Here is a 24,382-nt window from a genome sequence, read left to right as displayed (position 1 = left end):
AGAATGGTGGAAGCACAAATGATACAACTGCTTACACAGGGACTTTGACCAAAGGTCTCTGCACTGTGTTTTTGAGAGTGTATTTCATTACAAGAAAAATATACAAGCAAATGAAATTTGAGAAATATCTAAGAGATTTGGAAATACAAATTGTCATGTATTTCTAAAGCTTGCAGCCTTTAAAATCTTATCCTAAACAGCATAGAAAAATAGAAATTAATAGTATTACCTAACACTATTTCAGTTGGAACTAGGAATCACCTGCTCTGTTCCGCCACGCTAAAACCAGCTCTGCTGTTTTACTTTCCCCTGCACTACTACTGCAAGATCTTTTTCTCCATGCTACTTTAAAATAATCTCTGTCATTTCTGAATCTAGAATGTCACTGAACTTTATCAACTGAGCTATTAGCATCCCAACTTTGCACAGAGCCTCTGTCAAAGTTTTGAATTGTCCCACAGCTGTTGCTGCCTGCCAGTGCACTGCTCCCAGGCCACCTCAGTCCTGCTACCAGTTGGGCCATGTCACCATCTACTGACTTTGCACTACAAGTGTCACAGAGCTGCCTGTTGGTAGCTGTAAAGGTAAGATTTCCCTAAATTAATAATGTCACTTTCTTACTTAGGTTTCCATTCTGACCTAGTCTAAAGCCCAATGGACTCAAACAGAGAATCTTCTAGATACACTTTTAGACTTTGCATTGTCCTCTTCAGCTGTGTAATGACTTACTAAATGATTTTTTAACCCTGAAAGCACCACATTTACTAACACTACAAACCGGAATGACTGAAAGGCTAAGGAGCTACTTTGCTTGCTTCTTTGCAACATGGATTAGTGTAACTGAACTCATGAGGACCATGAAAATTTATAGAGCTCCTGCTATGCTGGGCCACTCAGCATGAAGCATGGATAAAATTTAGAAGGCTGTCTTTGCCATAGCATAAAAATATGCAAATTTTATCACAAGAATACATGTTCTTACCTAAAGAATGGAAGTTGGCTTTGGAAAACAGCTTGAAAATCATGTCAAAACTGATCTCAAAATGCAAAGATGTTTCAAATGAAATATATGAAATAGTAAACCTCTAATGCATATAATAAAAATCTCTTTTCTTTCTGTGGTGTTTCTTTCCATTCTCCTCGTGGGAGAAAGTTGGCAATTATCATTTTAGTAGCATCTATTATCTCTCTTTAAACATTTCTCAGTCTTATCAGAAAAGCCTCCACCTTCTGCCAGTACACAATAGATGAAACCTTTCTGTGGCTACAGCCCTTTTCAAAATCCCAAACCCACACGTGGGATAAAGAAAGAAACAGGATGTCCAAGTAAATTATACAAAAATAGGAAGAAGGTTGTTTATGAAATGGCAACCAGAGTCCTGACATACACAATATTTTCACTGTTTTTTCCTTTGCCCTAAGTTTTCTGACCTTTCTGGGTTTTTGTTTTGTTTTGGTTTTTTTCTGGCTGATTTATTCATCAGCTTTTCCTATCACTATGGCAAAGGCAAATATCCTCTGGAAGGAAGACCATTTTCCCTCCTGCACAGTTCCTCTGGGACAGAGAAGAAAGGGCATCGATTTATTATCCTGACAAAGTTGGCCACCTGGACAGAGACACCCATCATTCTCAGAAATGCAAGAGTAGAGAGTGCTCTGGCAATATCTTCCTGAGGAACAGATAATTTCCCATTTTTGCATTTACTGTAGGACCACTGTCTAACTTACAGCAATAGTCAATAGCAGTGGCTTCAGCAGAAGATGAAGACTGCACATAACTGGCCAAGTTCATCATGCAGTTCTTTAAATAATGTCCTTATTTGCTGAGATAATGTCTCCTTATTTGACATATGAGTTCCTTCTTTAGCTTGTCTTACTTTACTGCAATTATTATTCCTTCAATAGTGAAAACCACAAAATTTTTTGAGAAGTCCAAACCCATGTAGAATGAACAATACATAGAAAGACTGGTAAATACTGGAGCATATAAATTTGTATAATTTAAACATTTTATGTCTGAAGACAGCAATAAACTTCCCGAAAGTTTTCCACCTACAAATTACTGTATAATCAGACACTATCAGTTTCAGAAATCACAACATACTTAAATCAAGGAAATGCAAAACATTGACTGGAAATGAGAGGAATTCTCACTTATTAAATCACAGTTCATGCTAATCTTCAGAGTTAAAAAGTAATTTTCCTCATTTCATCTATGCTGTGATATCTATAACATTTGAACTGCCTGTATTTAGTCTGTGACCTTTATATTTGACCTTTAATTGAAGTAAGTTATAGAAAGACAAAAAGATATATTTTAAAAAAGGAATTTAAGGTTTATGACGTTCTAGAAGTTAAAATCATTGCCATGTAAAAACTGATTTTTTAGTTTTTATATATTCCAACTAGATGTAGGACTTAGACCAGTTTTACTGGACTTCACTAACTGCATGAGTTGACACATGGACACCTACAAATATCCTACATGTCAGTGTTTATATCTGCAGTTTAACCCCACTGGAAGGATATTCTTGCCCAGTTTTAAAACTCCTTACAACACAAAACCTTATGGCCTACACTTGTAATACGTAAATGCTCTGTGTTACGTGAAACATATGCAAATACATCAATATAATGAGATATTAATATTAATATGTAGCATATAGACTAAATAATTATATGCAAAGGAGAAAATACATAGATCTTTTTCAATATGTTATAATTTCTTTTAGAAAAAACTTTTTACTTAGTGATGTATGTGCATAATGCAGATTGCTCCTGAAAATGTCTTCTATAAGCTACCTTTATTAAAGGTACATAAACACAAATTTGTTTTCTGGTCCCACAAAAATGCTATAGTATTTTGTCAGGATTAAGACTCATTTCAACAATGAATCTATTAGTCCTATTCTCCACAAGACAGGGAATTTATATCTGAAATCATCTCAGGTATATTTAAATCTCAGTTAATTTAAAAATGTTTTTCTTGATTTGCGGGTGAATCCCAAAATCACCAAGTTGCTTGCATGCATACAAGTGGAGGCCAAGGACTACTGTTTCTGATAGAAACTGTCATTTGACTTGTCTAATAAGCTCAAAGGAAATGGAAAACACTGTGAGTGAACTACACAGTAAAGTTAAAGACTTACCTGTTGTAGCAAAAGGAGAGAAAATGCTACAACATTCCAAGTTCTATTGGAATCCTTGTAGGCAACTCAAATGTTGAATCAATGTACCTATATGTTGAATTACATCAATCTTCGAAAGTACTGTATTCCCTACAGGGCACATTAAACCCATATACAAGCAATTAGGGAAGCCATTATCAATTCCAGTTCTCTTTAAAAAATGGTTGAAAAACATTTTTAATTAAAACCCAATAAATATTTATGCATATATTCTTTTGAGTTTGGCTAACTGTCATGTGTGTTCTCCGACAGAACACAGAATTCATCTCCCTGATGCAGGTACCCAATTGCTTTCAACATCCTGGCTGACTTTTTTACTTGTGTAATACATTCTATTTCTTACCATATTACTATAGTTGGGTTATTTTCATTTGTATTCTAGTCATATATTTATAAACGTCTATCAGCATTGTTATGTAGTAAAGCATCAGAGATAATATAATAATAGTAATAGAGATAGTATTAATGTATTAATTTGGGAAAAAAAGATTAAGGCAGTTGAGAGGCACTAAAATTTCTTATTTGTTTCCCTGTGGAGAAATGTGTGACCAGAATGGTTTGGCCATACAAAAAATCCATGAGTCTGTATGCGGGCCCTGTAAATCACGCCACCAATCAGGTTTTGCGAGTTCTTTATTTGCAGTAACTTCAGAAAATTATTGGCAAAAATTAGCACTAGCCATTGAATTTTGATTCTTTTGGACCAATTCAAAGAGCTTTGTCTTCCTTTGGAAGGACTTCAAAATTATGAATGACTGCCGAGAAAAGCAACCTTTGCTAGGAAAAAAACAATACAATGCAATAGGTCACTGGAAGTTTCCCTCTACATTTTTTTATATGCAACCTTTTAGGGAGAAAAGGGAGGTAGGGCCTTCCATTCGAAATAATAAACCCCAACTATGTTATAGAAACCTATGGTTACAGAAACACAGGCATTCACACAATTATATTAAAGAACATTAGGTGCTTCTGAAGTCTCCACCCTGAAACTGTTTCCTGTTTTTCAAAACCTCAGCTACTGATGCTAAATGCTAAAAGATTACTTTAATGCAGCTCATTCATTACAGCCCCTACATCCTGTTTGTAAATCTGTCACTGAAATTAAGCTTTCATACAGCTGTGAAATCTATTCAAACTAACCACTGCTATGTGCCAAACTAGAATCTGGTGTGAGCTTGAGTTAAGAAACCAGTCTTCTCATTTTCACTGTGGGATACCTCATGTTTCTGAGATCCTACAGGAATAATTAAAAGTCTTAGAAATACACACAAAAAATAGGAAAATTGAAGCACTGAACTAAACTCATCTTCTAGTTCTTGAAGAGCTTGTTCATACAGCTATACGGTTAGTTTTAGACTTTAAAAACACTCATTAAAACCATAAAGATACATTTACAGAAACACAGCTTCACAGGATAAAAGCAATTAGTCATGGATCAAATACTGTTAATAAAATGGAAGTGCTTTGTACTTCCAAACTTGTTCTAGTGAAGATGACTATTGATCAAAACACTTTCTTAGAAACTCCCACATCAATAGCTATATGTAGAAACAAAAAAAAAATTACATAGTCAAATCTGTATTGACATCACTTGATTAAACAAAATCCATCTCAGGGTCCCTTCCAAGGCATATCTCTGTTCTAGCCCATTTTCTCTATTTGATAAAAAGAGAATGAATCAGGCTTGTAAGAAGCCTGGATAGTAGATGCTTAGGAAGTACTGCCCTTCCGACTTATGTCCAAGATCTTAGGAGACTTTCAGATTACCTCAGACTTTTTTTTCTTGTAAAATAAGAATTCTCTAGATAAAGATGTAAAACAGCATTTTCCTAGAATCTCTTAATTTGCTTAGTGTACTATTTTTTTCCTGACATCTCAAGCAGTAATTTTCAAAGTCCAGGCTGCAACAGCATGGAATCCACTTAGACCTGTACTCCTGCTTTACTGCACTGATCTTATTTTCAGACTTTCATAAAACCTCTACCCCTCCTCAAAGAAAGGAAAAAATTGATCAGAAAATACAAAGCCTCCTAGTCCTCACTCTTTGTCTTTACAGTTCATGAGTTAAAGCACATTGATGGGAATTACTGTATTTTTCCTATAAAGGCTTTTTGGCTTCGAGATATCTCCAGGCAATTAAGATTATTTTGAAAATGTCTGCACTCCTAACTCCACTTGATTGTGTAAATTTTCCATACTACTCACATCCTTAAAAATCACTAGAGAATAACTTCCTAGGTAAAATCAGAAAATAGTCGACATTCCTTTTGATATTTAAAATTTTTTTTTCAATCTGGTAAGCTTTGAAGCATGATCATTTCCTACACATATGAATGCCTGTGTAGATTCATATTTTACAAATACAGCAGAAAATGTGTTTTACAGTTCTTGCTCATTCAGCCATGACGGAGTTTAAAACTACATCACCAGTATTTTACAAAATTTTGTGTAAAACAGACTGGTCATTGCAAAGTCCCCGGTAGATGTCATGGTATAAATGCTACTCTTACAAAATAATTTTTAATATCCTGCATCCAAAAACATATAGTTGTTCACATTACTTATTTTAAAATGTTCCTTAAAATGCTCACAACTCTGCAAATTTTTACTGTTTTAATTTTTTTTTTAATCAAAAGCTTCAGTTATTTCAAATGGAGGTATTATCCAAGTATGGTGTATGACCAGACCATACACACACACACACCATCATCCCTTCAGAGCAAATAAACCTGTCTCAGCTCTTGCTTGCATGTGCTCAGGATAGTCCTAAATGCACCTACATTGTAGCTCAACAGGACAGATGGTCTCCTGCAGCTGCATTCCCATGGTCTCTGTCAGAATGACATGCTATGAAGGAATTTCTGCAATGAGATGTTTTATTTTAAATTGCTATTATGGTTGCAAATCCACATGCTATAAAATGGGAAAGAAGATAATTAAAACTTATATGTTTGTATGTTCCCAGATATATTTTTTTTCCCCCAGCAAGCCTTCCATTTCTTTACTAGAAGAGATAAATTTATTGTGGTAATGAGTGAGGGGTTGGACTAAAAAGGAGACCCTTTGTACCCAAACTTTGTCTCATTTAGCCACAATTAAAGTTACTGAACACTGCCATTTGCCTAATTACAGTAGTAAGGAATGTTTATTACTTGAAAATTCAGGTGCTTAACTTAGGTAATCAAAGTTAATAGAGTTGAGGTGCTCCAGAGAAGTGGGTAGAAAACACCAATAAATTAATCAGTGGCATCTGTCTTTCATGTTTTGGTGATCTACATCAAGTATGTTGGCCTAGGTACAATATAAGCACATGTGTCCAGCTCAGTACATCTATCATCCTTTGAATAAGCTGCAAGGGAGGGGAAAGTTTTTAAATCCTGTTATTAATAGGAATTGCCGTAATATCCTCATGATTATGAGGAAATGCTTTGAGATTACAGACTAAAAAGAGAAGATATAATAACAGAGCAATAGAAAAAAACAGCTTTAGGCCATATCCAGCTTCTAAACAGTTTTTATATGAGAAGTAACACCCATTTTGTCCCATTTCCTACATCTACAACGACTTCTACAAGGGAAGAACACCAAGCAAGACCCAGATCCTCACAGCAATTTTCCTTGGTATGTTTTGCTATACTAAGTGAACCTAAATTCCAGACAGCTCAAGGGAAATGACACCTCCGAGCAGAAACTGCGATTTTAGTCCCTGGAGCAGCACACCTGTGGAGTCCTTGAGTTACAGGAGGAAAGAACTTCATTTATAGAAATTGGCCTGATAAAGAACTGTTCTGTGACAGGCCATCTTATAAAACACAAGAAATCTGAGATCAGTGAAGCTTGGATGAGGAGTGACTCACAGATAACAACCCAGCACTTGTGGAGAACCCAAGTGCCTGAACCCAGCAGCCAGCAATGTCTGCTGTGAGCCCCTCCACAGCACAGGCTCCTCTGGGTTCCCACAAGAAAGTCTTAAAGTTAACCATTAAAAATCTATCCAGACAGCTTATCAAGCAAAGAACAACAATTAGACTATGGAGAGAAAAACCTCATGCAGAATTTAGACTCAACAGTGATTCCTAACTGTGGGGATTTTGTGTGGCATAACACTTGGAGTACAGAATTACAACAGAAAAAAGTACCAAAACTGAGCCTGTTTAATATCAGACAACTTTATATTTGTTACCATAAAAAGATTACAATAAACATACAAAAGCATATGCTCTGGAGGTTTTAAAATCTTCAGAATATTCAACGGTTACATTTAATCTTGGAGGTACTTTCCAACATTAAAGATTCTGTCATTACTATTATCTCCATTTCCAAACTCAGATGGGCCTATGCTATGAGACAAAACTTTGCTCACGTTACAATCTTCTGCTGCAACTAGTTGTGGTACCAGTCATTGCCAGCTAGATGTCCCATGCACAATAGGGTACATTATAGAATGGCAAAATTAAGAGTCTGCCTTATAACATGTTCACAACATGCACAACTTTATGCACAATGATTTCCTTTTGTTCTTTTCCTTTTGGACAGTCTGTAGTTGTGCAAATGCCTTCCAAGTATGGCAATGGTCTCCACTGATGCAGTGGAGAACAGGAAGTCAAAGTATACATATCTAATGAGCACAAACATGTAAAAACTCTGTCTCTTATGAGAAGATAGCTACAAAGAGAAATGCACCTTTGGGAAGCTCTCTCTCTGCCAAGTTTTGCAGTACTGCAATGGCAAATGCCCCAAGTTATTTTGGTGAGGTCAAAATTGGGGAAGCCCCACTGTGCAAAGCACTGGAAAAATTTACATGCTACTGCTTGAAAAGTATCTGCACAGTGCTCACACAAGCATTTAGATCTCCAGATAGACAAAATTGTTCTCAGACTCAAAGGAACTTAAAATATTTCCTCCTTCACTATCACATGTCTATACTTCCTTCTTGATTATTGTAGGCCCAGCATCCTCTGGTTCCTTGCAACTCTTGGGCACTTTTGTCCATACAGACAACAATAACCTAGAACGATGAAGGCAATCTGCTGAATAAGGTAACTTGTTCTGACATTCTGTTTTTACAAGGCTGTACAATACCAAACACTGGCTATTCTCTGTGGTAGAACAGTTCCAAGTACTAGCATTTGAAGTCACAGCAGGTATATAAAACTTCTGAACCTTTCTTGCAGTAGCATCTCTTAAGTACCTGCACTCTCCTCTTTCTGTTTCTTTCAGTTATCAGTAAATTAAGAGTTATTTTGAAACTCTTATTTCTGGTAATTAGTTTTTCATCTTATTTTCAGTAGTTCAGTTTGACTATCTTTCTTCTTAATTATGAAAGCACCTGCACCTTTATACACTGGTTTCAGTATACCCAGTTTTCCTTTGTATATTTATTTTCTCTTCCCAGGTAATCAGAGAGTAACTTCAAAACTACTTCTACTTTTTTAAAAGACTCTCTTCTACTCTGACAGGTCTCACATTTCCTATCACCATAATTGCTCTTGGGACTTTTTCCAGTCATCTCAAAATCACACACTAAATGTTCTCATTTCCTTTCCAATATGCCTTTCTAAAAGTCAGTTTCTTACACTTTGATTACAGCCAGTCTCTCATTCAGTATGACAAATACCTCTCTTACTCCTTTGTAAATATTTCCTCACTGGCACCTGGAAAGAGTTAGCAAGATCACTCAGATGACTACTTTTTCACAAGCCATTAATGGCTCAAGGCACTACTGAATGGAGACTGCAGTTGCCCTGATAGTTAAAACTAGCAGAACTATAAGATATTTTATAGCAGGTGTATTTGCAGACATTTAACCTCTTTGCATGTCCAATACTAGCTAAATTCTCAAAGTCCTTGCTTCCAAATATTTCCCAAATCTGGTCCTATGTTATTTCTTGGTATTGTGTGCTCAAACTATTTTCTTTTCCCACCTAGTTCCTGCTCTGTCCCTCGGTTACTTCATTTGTACAAAATCAGTACAATTAATTAAGATTTCCTGCTATTCTTTCCTTCAGTTATCTTGCTAGAAATGCCCCCACTACTTGGAAACATGGAAACATTTCTGAGATATCGAAACTGAAATTTCTCCAAGAGGATAAAGAAAAAAGAAAAAAGAAAAAAATGGATAAAATGTGGTATTTGTCAAATGAAACAAAAGAAGATAGGATTAAAAAAATACTCATCATACTAAGTTCAGTGTAGGCTCTTGGCATGTTGCACAATCTCAAAACTGAAAAAATTACTAGATGTTACTTCACAGGAAAGTATTTCTGATTATTAGTTGTGTAAAATACTGAAATATATACATAACATAAATAGAGTGTACTATTTCCAGTTAACTATGTGATACAAGCCTCATATAGGCTTAAATGTTTTGCTAGAAGAATCCTTACTATCATTAAATAAGAATTGTAAATGGAGGTATAAAAATGCAAGAAACCACCCCTTTAGCTGGTAGAGCATTCAGCAATGAACTCAGAGGCTCACAGGCTTTGTGTAAAAAATCTCTAACAAAGTTTTTCTACAGCAATCACATCTTAATAGCTCTGAACATGTTTTGTACCTATGTAATAAAGTAAACACTGTTTAATGAGGGTTTTAAAGCTGTGGAAATACCCTTGTAAAAGAGAGGAAATGGAAATCCCCCTCTCATCCATTATTACTTCAAAATATTTTATATAATATTAATATCATAGTCATGGATGGAATTGAATGTTTAGGAATATGGAAAAACCTTCTTGCATTCTGGATATTTTGTGAAGATCTATAGAGGCCTGAATGGTTCCAAAATCTCCTGCTTATAACTATTCTTTCTCAGTAAAAACTTAATCTCTGTTAGATATTGGTCCCTTCCTTAACTTAAGTTGGAATAGCTCTTGTATTTCGCAAGACAAGACTAGAACTGAAAGAAAAAGAAAAGGAATGTGCGGGTCAAATTAACTCTTGCTTCAAGCAAATGCTGCAGACAGACCAGGCACAGGGAGGCTTGGCTCCTTACTCTGGCTTGTTGCACTGGTTTTGAAGGTTCTCAGCTTTTTCTTTAGTCCTCACCTGTGCTGGAGTTAAGTTGCTTTTAGACATTCCTGCTCATAATAGAAATACTGCAGCTTAGAACTGCAGTACTGGTCAAAGTTTACACTCAGAGAGAAAACAGAGAGAGAAGAAAAGCAAAAAAAGAGTGAGGGGCAAGCGGGAATCTCTATCGTTCCCCCACACCATGGGCCCTGGAAGGAAGGCTTCAGCTCCTGGGAAGGCAGCTCATGGGTTAGGAACACTGGGGAAGCTGCATTTAGTCCTTGGGCAGGCAGACAGGGGTCACTTGCACATAAACTATGACAGCAAAATTACCAATTGCAACAGAAGCTGAAAAGGAGGATGTGTCTTTCCACAAGCTGTCCCTTAGCTGCAAATGCAGTAGCAGGCCTGGGTTTTAATCCTAAACTGAAGCAAGCAGAAAAATGCACATTTGGCCTCAGCTCCTACTCTGTCCTCCAGCCTGCCTTCTTCAGCAGGCAGCCTGGAAGACACACTGTACCTGAATTAGGGCAACTAACCTAGGGTGTCTCTGGAAACACTGAGCCAGCGTTGGGAATTTGTTATGTAATTTGCAATGGAATATGGCAGCAAACATTCACAGATGATTGAAATAAACAAACATAATTAATTTGGCACCTTCCAAGGATGTTAAACAAATTAATTCATCAGAAACTAATAAGAAGAGTCATTTTCAAGTGACTATTGCAGTATAAATGTATTTATAATCATCATCTGAAATTCTGATCTGCTCTTCAAATCAGTACGTCGCAAAATGCCATGTCAATGAACCTATTCAACACCCCATTAGAATGTTGTGTATTTCTAAAGCACTCCTGGTATTTCCAAGAAACAATCTTCATTGTAATAAATAACTGTTGATTTATTCAGAGAAATTAACAACTTTAAGAAGTTTTAATGTTTTTCTGTACTGCTAGAAGACTCACAAGGCCCTAGGCGTATTTCATAGGCCCTGCTTGGACTTTCTGTGAACAGTCACCAGTCAAAATTTAACTATCCTGATACTTTCAGTATTTTTTAAATATATAGCCCTTATAATGCACTGTTTTGATGAACCATCTAGTGAATAAGTTCATCCAGGGTTAGTGAAGTAAAATAACCAGTTTCAATGTGTGATAAGCAGCTTAAAAATACATTATTTTTTAGAACTTATTTTTAAACATATTCACAGATTTAAAGTACATTAAATTTATTATGCTTTCTTCAGTTCACCTATTACACTAAATCCAAAACACAGTCATGTTAGATTTCTTGCTGAGTGTGCCTATTTTATGGCTGTTGCTGCAATCCAAAATTAGTACTTTATTTAGTATCAGCACTTTCTTGAAAACAAATACAAAGTTGACAGTTATTTTTAAGAATGTGCTGCATCATACATTTAGAAAACACAAATAATGCCAGCAAACATGAAGGAGATGTACCTTATAGAGTGTCACAGGAAACAGAAATCTCACAGAACAAAAAGATCTTCCTATCACCAATAACTAGAATTTGGACTTGCTATTGTTTATTTAAAACATAGGGAAAACTCTGCTTCCTGTCACTATACATGCATTTTGCTCCATATACAACATGACCCTTGACTTATAAGAGACATTAGAGAGCTTTTTGGCTTCCATTCAGTTTAGCCACTATAGACTAAACCTGCAGAAGGTTCAGCCAACATCCACACTACTCTAAAAGGATTTGACACATCATCAGAAAAAACAAAATATGAGTTTCCTTGAATTCTAGGGGGACAGCACTTGAATGGCAAAAAGGAAAAAAAAGAAAAGCACAGAAATATTGTCAGGTCAGACAGTCCTCCTCCTTGTTGCTGAAGCAGCACAAAGCAACACTCCCAGCTGTACAAATACTGTATCAGCTCTAAAGTATTTCTTAGGGTTTTGAAGGCTGAAACCTGCAGTCAGTTCTCCAAAGTCCAGAACCAAGTGGCAAACTGCATGGTACAGTCCCCACTAAGGGAAAAATGTGTGACTCCCAAAGAAATAAAATAATAAAAGAAATTTAAAAATTAGGGCTGGTTTTAAATAAGGCAGCAGGAATCCATGGTTAACTAAGGACGAGGCTCATGATCTGCCATGTCTTAATATAAGTTAGAAAAAAGGTAGTACTACCTGGATGATGCTCACCTTCCTGGGTAATCTATGGCATCTCTGTATTCCATGCAAATGCGCAGATCAGCACCAGGGGTTCTTTCTAAAAGGTGTTAACAGGAGCTATAGTTTTTCACATGTTGCTGATAGAAGAGAAAGATTTAGTAATTGGTTATAATTTCTTCTGAATCTTATTCCTAAATGCCACCACCTTTTTTGTGATGGAGGCCTATCACGGTTTCCATTTCTTGGAAAGCATCATTTTTCCCATTTAAACTTGAAGAATGTCCTTCTAGAATACTGATACTAAGCACAGGAGTTAAGAAGGACTCTTGAATCACCATATACACAATAAAGCAGGAGCTGGCAAATTCAGTGTATCTCGAAATGCGAGGAAGATGTAAAAAAAAATTGCTGTGAAATTAATTTCTTTTATTAAATTATTTTTAAACAGACTGCCATGTTAAAAGTAACTGATTTTTTTGCTCTTTGCTAACCTAAAGGATATGTTTGCTGCTACTACTGGCTGTTTTAATAGCCTTCTACTAGGTTCTTCAAATCTGCAATCCCACTGCCCAAATTAGTATGCACCTACCTCTCTGCACACTTTTTACAAACTTTTGAACTTCCTCCACTGTGCCTCCTGTCCACAGATGATTCCTTCTCTTCTAGCCTCTCCTGAAGCTTTGATAAACTTCCTGTTTTCTTGACAGTGTTGACTATGTCCATTATCTCATTTTCACTTCCAAAGAGGTGTCTTGCTCTCTCTCCCATTCCTTCCGATCCCATTTTCTCCTCTTTGTTCCAACTCCTCTATTTGTTTTCCTGCTTGTTCCTTGTAGGATTGCAGTTCTATGAATTTACTTCAGTGACTTTCATATGCTGTCTTGCAAATGTGTAAGCATTAAAATTCTGTAATTACATTAAGCGTTTGAAGTCATCTTGCTCATCCTTTTTTGCAGGATTTGCAGAAGTTCTGCAAGTGTCTTCCTTGCAACTACTAACCTTGAAGATTTCCTAGCATTTTCAAAGTAGTTACATGCTCATCCATAGCTCTTACTGTCACATTAATGACATACTGAACTCTGAAAAAACAGTATGGTATTTTTTGGTTACCTTCTGCCATAAAATCCTACTAAATCTGTTATTTTTTGCATCTCTTTTGTGACAGATGCACACTTGTGTAACTTGTACAGCAATACCTTACCTCCAAAACAACAACTATTGAACTCCCGAAAAAAGAAAAAAGGACTCTTCCTTTAGCAAAAGACCTTGGTTCAAACATGGCATGCTGCAGTGCAGACCCTTCACTGCATAAGCAAATGATACAAACGAAAAAGCCGAGAGGCTGGCTTTACTACAGATGCAAAGTTGTTTGTCTGACTGGGGTCTATTTACTTTCAAATATTGAGACTTTAAAGTAAGTACAAAATAAGACCTCCCCAGACTTCCAATGCTCACAGATGTTTTTGTTTATTTGTTTTGTGTTTTAACAACTTCTACATTCTCTTAAGGAATTCTTAAGCTTAAACTGCCTACCTCTGCAGACTTTCAAAGATTCCAGATGTTTTTATTTGTTTTGTGTTTTAATAACTTTGACATTTTTCTAAGTAGTTCTTAAGCTTAAACTGCCTACTTGTGCTCTTAAATAGTAATTACTGGTTAGGTAAAGACTTTGGTTTGCCTTATAATTTTGATAAAAACTGTATTTATATATTCTTGTCTGACTTTCATTTCTGATAAAAATACAAATGGATTAATTACATATGTTTGTTAACTAAAAAACAGTAAAAAGTAGAGATTAGGGAAATTGACATGTCATAGTGAAAATATATGTATATACAGACAACTTAGTGAATGTCTTACAATAACTACACTAGACATTTGCTTGAACAAAATGTATACTTTGGCAGTGTAGGTCCCTTTAGCTCTATCCTTAAAGTCATTAAAGGAAGGTTTAATGAGGGCTTCAGGGTGGATTATTTTTCCTCTTTAGTTTGCTGGACCAAATCAGATGAGCGTGTTGATTTCCTGTAATTGCACACATGTGGTACATAGCTTATCTACTTCCATAAATAATAACATATATAAACAGAAATAGCTGAGCATATGTTTAAAAATCACAAATATGTTTAAGTTATGTTGAGGCAATGATGCATAAATTATTTCTCACAGCTTTTTCTGTGTAGGCAATCTTAAAACCATTTTACATCTGCATTCTTTTTCATGTCTACATGCTTAAGTCTGTTTGTATTATAAAATCCAAAAGGTAACTAATTTTATCAGCCTCTTCTCTCCCTAATTCCACTCCAAAAATTATGATCCTGGTTTTGCTGATGTTTATGGAATTCTAGAGGCTTTTTAGAGCAGATAACTTGCACAACTTCACCCTGTTCACCGGCAGCACATGATCCCTTTGGACCATAGTGCCACCTAGCTTCTCTTCTCCTGACCTCAGTAATTCCATGTGTGGACACAGTTGAGTGATGTAGCAAAAGTAGGGCCAGGGAACAACCACTAATAGAGCTGTCAAGTTATTTGAATATTTATCTAGACATACAGCTGAATTAGGGGAGCCTGACAATAAACTCCTCTTTGATAATACAAATGTGAGACAAAAGCATGTATTTTCCTTTAGAATAGGTCTTTTTGCTCCCCCTCAAAATGGGAAAATAAAGATCCTTACTGATGGTCTAGGCAAGCTACCAATGCCTTTGGAAAAGCTCTGGCACCATACCAATACTAATACACACTTCACAGGACAGCAAGGACAGCATGACTAAATCCTCTCACATTGCTGAAGGCATTTGTCTCTTACAGAAAAATCTCTGCTTTCAAATGAATAAAATTTGAAGAGACTTGGAAAATTCCTGGAGGTGCCTAGAAAGGAAAAATGCTAGAGAAAGTAACTTTCCCCTCACCTGATGTGGTGGGAGGGTAACCGACTTCCTCGTATACACATGGAATCTGAGATCCACTCAAAGATGCCTGGTTTTCATTTGTCTTTGCAATATATGCAGGACCTAACTATATGTAAGCATACCACAAATCCAGTCCCTTTAATGAGGGTATGACTTCAGAACAAGAGCTGCAGTAGTAGAACAGATAAAGTCTCTTCCAGGTCTGGGTCTGACTCACATCTTTGGCAGCTTCTGGTGAGCCAGGACTCACAAGATTCAATCTAGTTTGCTTAGTCTTTCTTTCTAATTCACTGCTGTGCTCGTCACTACCAGGAGGGATAGGTATTTCCTGCTCTGTCCCATGAGCATGGTTTGTTCCTCCACTGGCACCATACAGGAGCTTCTTACTACTGGAGTGCCAAGTAGTTAATGCTGTTAATGCCAAATAGGAAAACAGCTGAATCTTCAAACATTTACTTCAGAATGAATATCAAGATAAAGATTTTTCATGAAATCCTACTAATCAACCAAACTTCTTAAATGATCAGGGTATATTAAGTCCTTAATACCTAAATAATTAACAAATTAATTGAGATTCCACTGGTCTTATTCCTTGAGTCTGTGAAGAGATGAGGATAAATCTGAACGATAAAGATAAGAAGATGAGGATAAATGACTGAACGTGTAAAGGTGGCATAAATGTGCAGCTTTTAGAGAGATGCAGTAGTTGTGGCCTTTTGCAATGGGCTTGTATGAGGGAGAACAACTCAGATCACTGGGTGGCCCCTGTAAGAGAGCAGCTGCAGCTGAGCAGCCTTCTTGTTCCTAAAGAGCTGACAGACACAGCGGTCTGCACTGTGACAGCATCCACCAGCACCAGACACCCTTGGTTAACAGCTACAGACAACCTTGGCATCACTGAATTTTTTCATGGACACTCTTGGCAAGAGCTTGTCCATAGATTATCTGAATAAAAGTATTTATTTAACAGGTACCTGTGCCAGCCTAAGAATGGCTGGCGCATAAACAACTTTGTACAATTCTGCTTGAAACCAAATACTGATGTCAAAATGTTACCAAATACACATGAAACAAGTCACCAACTTTGTTCCCAAAATCAATTAATAGAAAACAGTATTTCAATATAGTACTGCGTAAATGATGAGAATAAGAAACAAAAGAACACTTCAGTATTTCTACTGGTATCTCATTTACAGATATAAACTTGTATGGGCCATTCTACCCTGGTTAAGTTGATCACAATTACTTTCAAATTATAGATAAGAATAACATATAATCAGCTATTTTATTCATTAGGTTAACATAATATTTATGGTGTTAGATGTTACTAGATGAGATAATGGTTAGAATGCTCTTAGTTTTATGTGTAGTGGGTTTTTATTCCGAATTATTTGCTCCACAAGTTGAATTCACACAGATTCCTCAATATGCTTTTCCTGGAACATTTTTACATTTGAGAAGAGACTGTTTTATACATTTGTACACTTATCAGACAATATTTTTTCTTTATAATTAAATGAAAATTGTCTCTGGAATCTAAAAGAAAATAGGCCAACTGTATTAATAAAATCTGAAGAAGATACCAGATAATGACTTAAATTTTTTTCTCAGAGTTCTTCCATACATTCTACAGAAATCAGACCTATTTTATCCTCTGGAAAGCCACACTCTCTCTGCCACCCACAACTTGCTGTCTTGTAAACATGTGTCTCCCAGGAGTCCTGATCTCCAGATCAGCTTCTGGGCTTTGGGGGTCACCAGCTTCTGCCATGACAGAGACCTTGGAAGGAGCAGCCAGAACACCCAGTGCATCATGTGCTCTACTGCAAAAGGGTATGGGCTCATCTACCACTCTGATATATGCTGCCAAACAAATTTTCACATGATTTCTCTGAGCAATAACTTCATTTTTGAAATATTCTTAAATTCCCAAACTCAGCCAAAGGGATGCTTGTCAAGGGACATGAAGTTCTGACAAGTTTTGTCTATCTCAAATGAAATAAAGCCATAGTTCAAAAGGCTACATATTACATAATTACATACACATGTATGTACATGTCAGTACATAATTCTTCTTGAATGTTAATAACTTAGTAACAAAATATCTTCCCCTCAACAATCTCAAAATGTATTTGTATTTGGGCTGATATCAAGCATGGGACACTATCATTTCAAGGATTTTTTTAGCATAGTATGACTACATTGCAGAAGGGACTATAATTATAATCTTGACATTACCATAACGACCGTGGTTGCTATCAGGTGACAGGTATTATATAGATAATCAGTAGACAGCAATATTTAATGATGCATGAGATAAAAGAAAATTAATTCATGCCTTTAATTCAGCTCAGAGCCATCATTCGTTAAATTTGCATGACTTTTCTAATCCTGTTCATATGTACATAACAGTTAACAATAAACAACAAAGAGCCAAGCAAGATATTTGCTGGGAAATCAGAGAGCTTATATTTACTCTTTATATACAATGCATAATTTTTGTGTTCCTATTTATCTCTATTTTTAATACAATATAGTTCTACTGCCTTGATTTAATTAGCATATGAAAAAAAAACTAGTAGCCACAGTGAAAGGTATAAAAAATGTCTTTGCTTGAAACCAAATAGAAGCAGTAGTGAGACTGGCTTTTTTTCTTTCCATATTGCAACCTACCAACTCTTTCATTTAATCTGTCTGAGAGAAATAATGCCATAAACTGAGAAAAACTAATCTAGAGCAAGGGGAGATGCTCGGTTGAATGAAAGAGGGACAATTATGTTCACTGAAGGAGTTAATATGGCTGAACATTTCAAATCCTGCAAGATTTTATCACTACCTTTATAAAAAAGGATTAATTGAAAGAGATATTTTTATGGAAAAGGACACTCCTGCAATGAAGCTATTCCAGTATGTGTAGATGGCCATGGGTGAAATGCAACAGAACACAAAGGAGTAATACTCAAACATAGATATGAAGAAATACTACTCACATATCTTCACAACATTCCTGGTTACTAACTCTGTTCAAACCTTGGTGCTCCTGTCTCCACAGCGACAACACTGCTACAGCCATTTCACTGAACCTTAGAATGGAAGATGCAAAGTTTATAGAGAATCATAGAAACAGTGTTTAATGAAATGACATCAAAGTCAGGGTCAGAGGTTCTAGGCTGAGGAACTGGCTATCTCAGCACTATGGTACACAGAGGCAAGGCAGACAAAGGGGTCAGAAGAAAACAGAGGATATGGAACAAGCATGAAGCAAAGTTTGCAAAATGTTTTACAAAACCAACTATTTTTCAATTCATCATTTTTGTCTCTCAAGCTCTCCCTTTCACAGTTTTCTTCTGTTGCTAATGCTCACTTTGTTGCTTTGCAACTGACATTACACCTCCATCACATCATCAACTTCAGAACAGATCAGGGGGGATGCAGCTCTCACCTGAAGCATAGCTGTGCTTTTAATTCTTCCCTGAGACTCTCACACAGCAGGTGAAGACAGCCTGAACACAAGGCATCTTTGGTCTTAAGGGGAGCTTTTCAATAACAGGTGCTCTGTTCCTGTTCTGTGTGCCTAGGTTGTTGAACCACCAGAGCTGATTCCGTCCAATAAGGATGAGACTTATTCTTCCTTCCTTTGTGCTTCTTTAGTAATTAATACTAATTATGGTTTTCATCAGCTGTCAATTCTACAGCAGCAGAAAAACTTTGGAAGCAGGGGTGGATCTCACAGAAGTACAGAAAAAAAAGACATTTAAAGAATGATGAAAAATTTTGGCAGAGGCACATTTTTATTATTCGTTATTTCAACCCATTGTCTTACAAGAGGGTAAGTTCAGCCTGGTGAAGTCTGTGGTGCTACACAGCTCCCTTGATTGGCTTGAGCTCCCCTTCCAACTGGCAGTTTGCTTTCCTTCTGAACAACTCTCAAAAGCTTGGCTTTAAACTCATAACAAGTTTGATGTTTGGGGTTGCAGGTTAGACAACCTAGTTTTCCCTAAACACCAAACAGACAACCTTCCTGGAGTGGTTATTATGCCTCTTCAGAAACCCACAAAGCTACAGGCAAGAAGGCAGCCACAAGTGGTTTTTTCTCGGGATTGTTTCCAGGTCTTTAGTTTCATTAATATCCACCCAGACTTTCTGTAGGGCAGGCTCCAAAGGGACCCTTATCATATTGAACTCCTTGACAATAAACAGACAAGGTGGCCCACACTCTTAAAGCAGAGCTATTTTCCTGTAAAGTCACGTTTTCCACACCAGAAGAGATTGTTAGATCACCATGTATGGTAATAGATTGAATACCTGCATAAAGGTGCATATTCTGTAATGATGTCACTTTTGCTAAGTTACTAATATTGAACTCTTAAACCACAAAGGTTTTTTTCTCCAGCCTTCAACCCATTTTTGGATTTTTTTTTCATATTACCTTTTTTTTTACACAGCCTTACTCAAATGCAAGTATCTGTACATATAGACACAGAATTTCTCCACTGCCCTACACAGGAAAAGCCCAACTTCAATACTTACTCATTCTTTAAACAGAAATTTATGTATGTGGGATTTGTCCATCATTTCTTTAGTCTTAGTTTACAATTGTCTCCCAAAACTTACACCGCTCGAGCAGTTGTGCCCTGATCAGCAGAATCAAGAACTTTTCCCTTAGTGAAGAAAATTACAGAAGATACTGAAGAAAGGGAAAGAGAAGGAAAGAAAATAGACTATTACCCTGGTAAAATGATGACAGTGCATGGGAAGGATTGACATAAAAGAGCAAAAAAAAAGTAGCTTTCTTAGAAGTTAAACAGTCACGAGAAAAGCTATTTTCGCTGCCATTTGAGAAAGGGACTTCTGAATTTAAAGAATATTGCAATAATCTAGTTATGTGATTTAAGATGAAATAGAAAGCTAAAGTATATGTTGTCACTTTTTTCTTTAATGAAATGCTACACTTAAATGTCTTCATTTGAAAATAATCTGTATGTGGGTTTTTTTAAAAATAGCATCAACTTGGTAGTTAGAAAAAAAAGGTTCACAGTGTGCTTATGGCTGACTGAATCTGGAGGTTAGCTAAGATATTATCTCTGCTTGTCAGTCCAGTACTGCTGCTGAATGCAATCTCCACAAGAATGCTGACGCAACTCACACCTTTAGTCTTTTTTGATTTCAGAGTTTAAAGAAAATTTGCTGGTGTATGGAATGCTTTGTTAAAGGAAGAAATTGAGAATACAATTGCATGTTTTTATTTATTAAGAAAAGCATAGAATTCTATTTCCTCACATATAAAGAATCAAAGAATCTGAGATGGGTAATTTTATCATAATCCCAGGCCTCTTCTGGCTTCCAGATTTTTCTCTGTGTTCTCTCTCAGGATCAAACTATTAGTGCCCCTGTCCTGCCATCTTCATTTCCCCTTGTCATGATTTCCCAGCTTCACTTTGCTGCCTGTACTTTTTTACAGACCTTTATTGAGGGCAATGATTGCCCAGTTTTGGTGGAGACTCCTACTGTTGTAGCTACCTAATTCTGCAAAGCCGCTCTTTATAACGGCCTTTTATAACTATTGTAAATCAAGGGTAACTTCAAAAGATTGAATCCAAACTATAACTTCAGGAACACCCTCTACAAGCAATTTTCACAAATAACCCATGCCTTACGGTGTTATTTTGAGGCATCACAATTTTACTTTCAAAAAGCAGATTCCCATATATTTCTGCATGGGCAATCCACAAACTGAGTGGCAGATTTATTTGGGCCATAATACACCAAATGGCACTTTCCAAGCACATCAGTGCAACTGGCCACAATTCATCCAGCCTATTACTATCTCCTACATGCTCCTGTTTCCAGAAGCCCTGAGAAAATAGCAAAGGAATAGGCAACTATTGCACATGAGCAATGTGGCTGATCTGCACTACTGTATCACTACTGCAACATAAATCCAACGTTTTAATGAGCTCACACCTCCCATCTAATGCACATGAAGCCAGCTAATACATGTCAATGCAAGCCAGTCTAGGAAGGGCAGCTTTAGGCCATGCTCAGACAACTTGCTTGGCACAACACCAGAGAAAAGGAGCAACTCAGTTCAACAAAACCTCATTAGAATTGCTGACAGGATTTTCCATCATCTTCACTTACACCTCTTGAAATACTGTTTGGTTGAGACATTTTAAAGGACAATTGGCAACATATCCCTTGTGTCTGTAAATTAGTTGTTTGAGCATGACAGAAATTCACATCGAAAAAAAGTCACCATTAAACTAGCAGAGGACACGTATAAATCATCTGTAAAAGTAAAGCATAGAATGACAAAAACTGAGAATGAGATCCATTTTCTTAACCAAGAAGCAGTACCACAGAGCCAGGAGAACTTAAGCCAAGCCAAGCTTCCATTGCAATTTACCATGGAGTATTTACAATGTGGAAATACAATGATTATGGCTGTAGAACAAGGCATACAGGACTTTTCAGAGCAGTAATTTCTCAGAGAAACTGATCTTGAGACAAATACTCTTTCTTAATTACTTTAAATTAATTTTTTTTCTGCGTAATGCTATTTAGGTCACCTGAGTATATTGAAACAGTCAAAGATTTACAGTCAGATGTAATTACATCAAAATTTCCAAGGGATTTCCAGTTGTTTTCTGGAATTGATGCATAGCATAAGGATAGCGGTCTGGAGTTTTGTACATCATAGCATTTTTATACATGTTTGCATTTAAAATGTAGTCTATATAAAATACAGGCATTTCAGATTTAACTTGCATGCTATTTTACAAGGGAAGAAGCCCAGAAGTTCCAGTTATCTGATGGTTTGGACATTGAATTCTGAAACCTGTTATTGCTTTAATTCCAGACTAACGTGTTCCATAGCCAAAAACAGGGGAGAGGAGTTGTCTAAGTTTTTATTTTAGAGTTTGGGGGTTTTTTTTTGCTTATGGGCCCAATATTGAACTTTACCAAGTGTCTTGAGTTCTTCTAGCCATGGTGGGAGGTGGCAATATACATTCTTCTGTGGGTTCCAGCCTAAGGATTATTTTATAGTTGAACAGGGTCTTACCCTCAGGTGGCCCTTGGTTGAGCTTTATTTTGGAAGTGAACCAGAATATTCTCCAATATTGGGATAGGTGAGGTTGAAACAGTTTTTCTTCTCCATTTGCTACACAAAGAAAGCTAAAGCACAGCCACTGCGATTAGGATGAGCTATTACAACAAGGATATAGTGGCTCCTTCACTCTCCAAGATATGTGCACAGTGTTAATAAAATAAATCTTGCATATCTTCTATGTTCAATATTTCCTTACAGGCCCTCCCTATCATTCTGATGCTGTCACTCAGAACACTGTCTCCAAGATGAAGGAACAAGTTTTCTGTAAGCCTCAGGCTCTACAAAACTTCTCTTACTTTTCCACAGGTCCTTGCAAGTGGCTAAAGCTGTTTTCAAGATGTTAATACATTTTCAGGATATCAATTAAAAATCCTTTTGAGGCCTTCGTTCCTTGTGTTTTTCAAATCCTGACCTTAATAAGTATCTCTTCCGTGATGATGGAGATTTTTTTTATGGAGGGAAACAGTATTGGCATGGGGCTTTTAGACACATCACTGTATCACAGATACCTAACAGGTCCCAGTCATGGGAAAAAATTAAATTATTCCCTTTCTCTTAAAGCATTTTCTGTGGAAACTCAAACCCCATCAAGTAAAGCGAGCAAAGTGTGTAGGGCACCATAAAATATGGCCAAAGGGCCTTTTATGTTATTACCCATCACACAAGTCTTTTCCTTGTTCTTATCCCATCATTAAAATATCTTCCTGAGAGCTGCTAAGTTTGTGTCGCCCAGTGCAACAAACTCTTGTTGTGACAAAGTTTCCTATGTTCCCATGAGTCCATTCTTCTCAAGACAGCACAATTTAGGTGATACTGCTTGCAGATGCCCATGGATTCAGAAAACAACCACCTTCTTCCAGTCGTTTGTGTCAAAAGGCAAACACAGCACTAAGTATCATCACCATGAGAACAAGAGCAACCGTGTTGTCAAAGAAGAAGGAGGAAGTCAAGCAAAAGAGAAGGAAATACAAGGATTTAAAGACCATTCCTGAGAGGAATGGGCCTTCAGCACTCACCACCGCAGTTTTGGTGCGAGGAGCTGTCTCCTTTCCAAATGCTGCACAGAATCTGTTATTTTGTATCTGGCAGAGGCTGTGAAATCATACTTCTGCAATAATATATTTAAGAGAAGCACAACAAACTGGTAACTGAACAGGTGACAAGGTTAGATGGACAATACCAGTCTTCATATTGCATTGTATTTTATTGAGTACCCATGGGCAGAGGCCTTTGTTAAAACAGGCCTTAAAGAGCTTTCAAAACAAAATATCCAAACCAGATCACCACAAAGTTGCATATGCTTTTGTTTTTAACAGTTTCCATAGATAGCATCATCCTGAAGTTTGTCAGAGAAAGCTGAAGGAGGGTCTTGTATGGAGCACAGAGATCAGGTATGCTGGGGGAAAGGAAGCAGCTCCCGGTCTCTGTGTGTGAGTGTGTGTGTAATGAGACACCTGCCAGTTCTTCACAAATGAACCTTGTGTTCAGGGAGCTCACTTCAAAGAACTACTTTAAATGCTGAAAGAATTACATCGATTTTATAAAAACAAACTTGCAGTACGTCTCAAAAAGAGCTGTCTATGTGCCTGTCTCATACCGAAATCTTTAGAGCATAACAACAGTTACGTGCGTTGCCATATTTACCGGTTATCCCAGATTCCTAAATCCACCGCTTTGGCTGGAGTCCTGGCCAGCTCCCGGGGGTGGACAGCAGCCGTGCCGGGAGCGGGGCTGAGGGCGCGGGCGGGAGATCCCACCCCAGTGTCCGTCCCGGTGCCTTGGGAAAGCACCCGGTGCTGCCCAGCTGTGCGGTGGAAGAGGGAGCGAGCAAGAAGTGCATGGGGTCAGAAAGGAGCAACAGGACAATGTGCAGAGGAAGAAGCGCTACCGGGGCGGGGGCCGAGGCCGCTCGGCTGCCCGGCGGGCGGTGACCGCCGGCGGAGATAGCGAAGCGGCCTCAGGGGCCGCGCCCGTTCCCGCGCGCGCGGCCGCCGCGGTCCTTGGCGCTGCCCCGGCCCC

General features: G+C 37.3%; 1 protein-coding gene across 4 annotated transcripts in view; it reads right to left on the bottom strand.

Moving 5' to 3' along the window:
• Nucleotides 1–24,280, bottom strand: part of VCAM1 (vascular cell adhesion molecule 1) — a 42,856-nt gene extending 18,576 nt beyond the window's left edge. For 2 of the 4 annotated variants that reach the window (XM_042030012.1, XM_042030008.1), the window contains exons 1-2: nucleotides 12,927–14,089; nucleotides 12,368–12,474 (exon numbers count right to left, since the gene is read on the bottom strand). The gene's annotated coding sequence lies outside the window, so the exon portion shown is untranslated. Of the gene's footprint in view, nucleotides 1–12,367; nucleotides 12,475–12,926; nucleotides 14,090–18,242 lie in introns of those variants that run through there. The other 2 variants (XM_042030010.1, XM_042030011.1) reach the window with 2 other exon arrangements.
• Nucleotides 24,281–24,382: the final 102 nt, after the last annotated feature.

This window comes from Corvus kubaryi, unplaced genomic scaffold (assembly GCF_017639235.1).
Source record: "Corvus kubaryi isolate FWS band 111438036 unplaced genomic scaffold, C.kubaryi_AGA036_p1.0 37334, whole genome shotgun sequence".
Lineage (NCBI taxonomy): Eukaryota > Metazoa > Chordata > Aves > Passeriformes > Corvidae > Corvus > Corvus kubaryi.
Note: the sequence above shows the minus strand (reverse complement) of the source record. Positions and strands in the feature narration are given on the sequence as shown.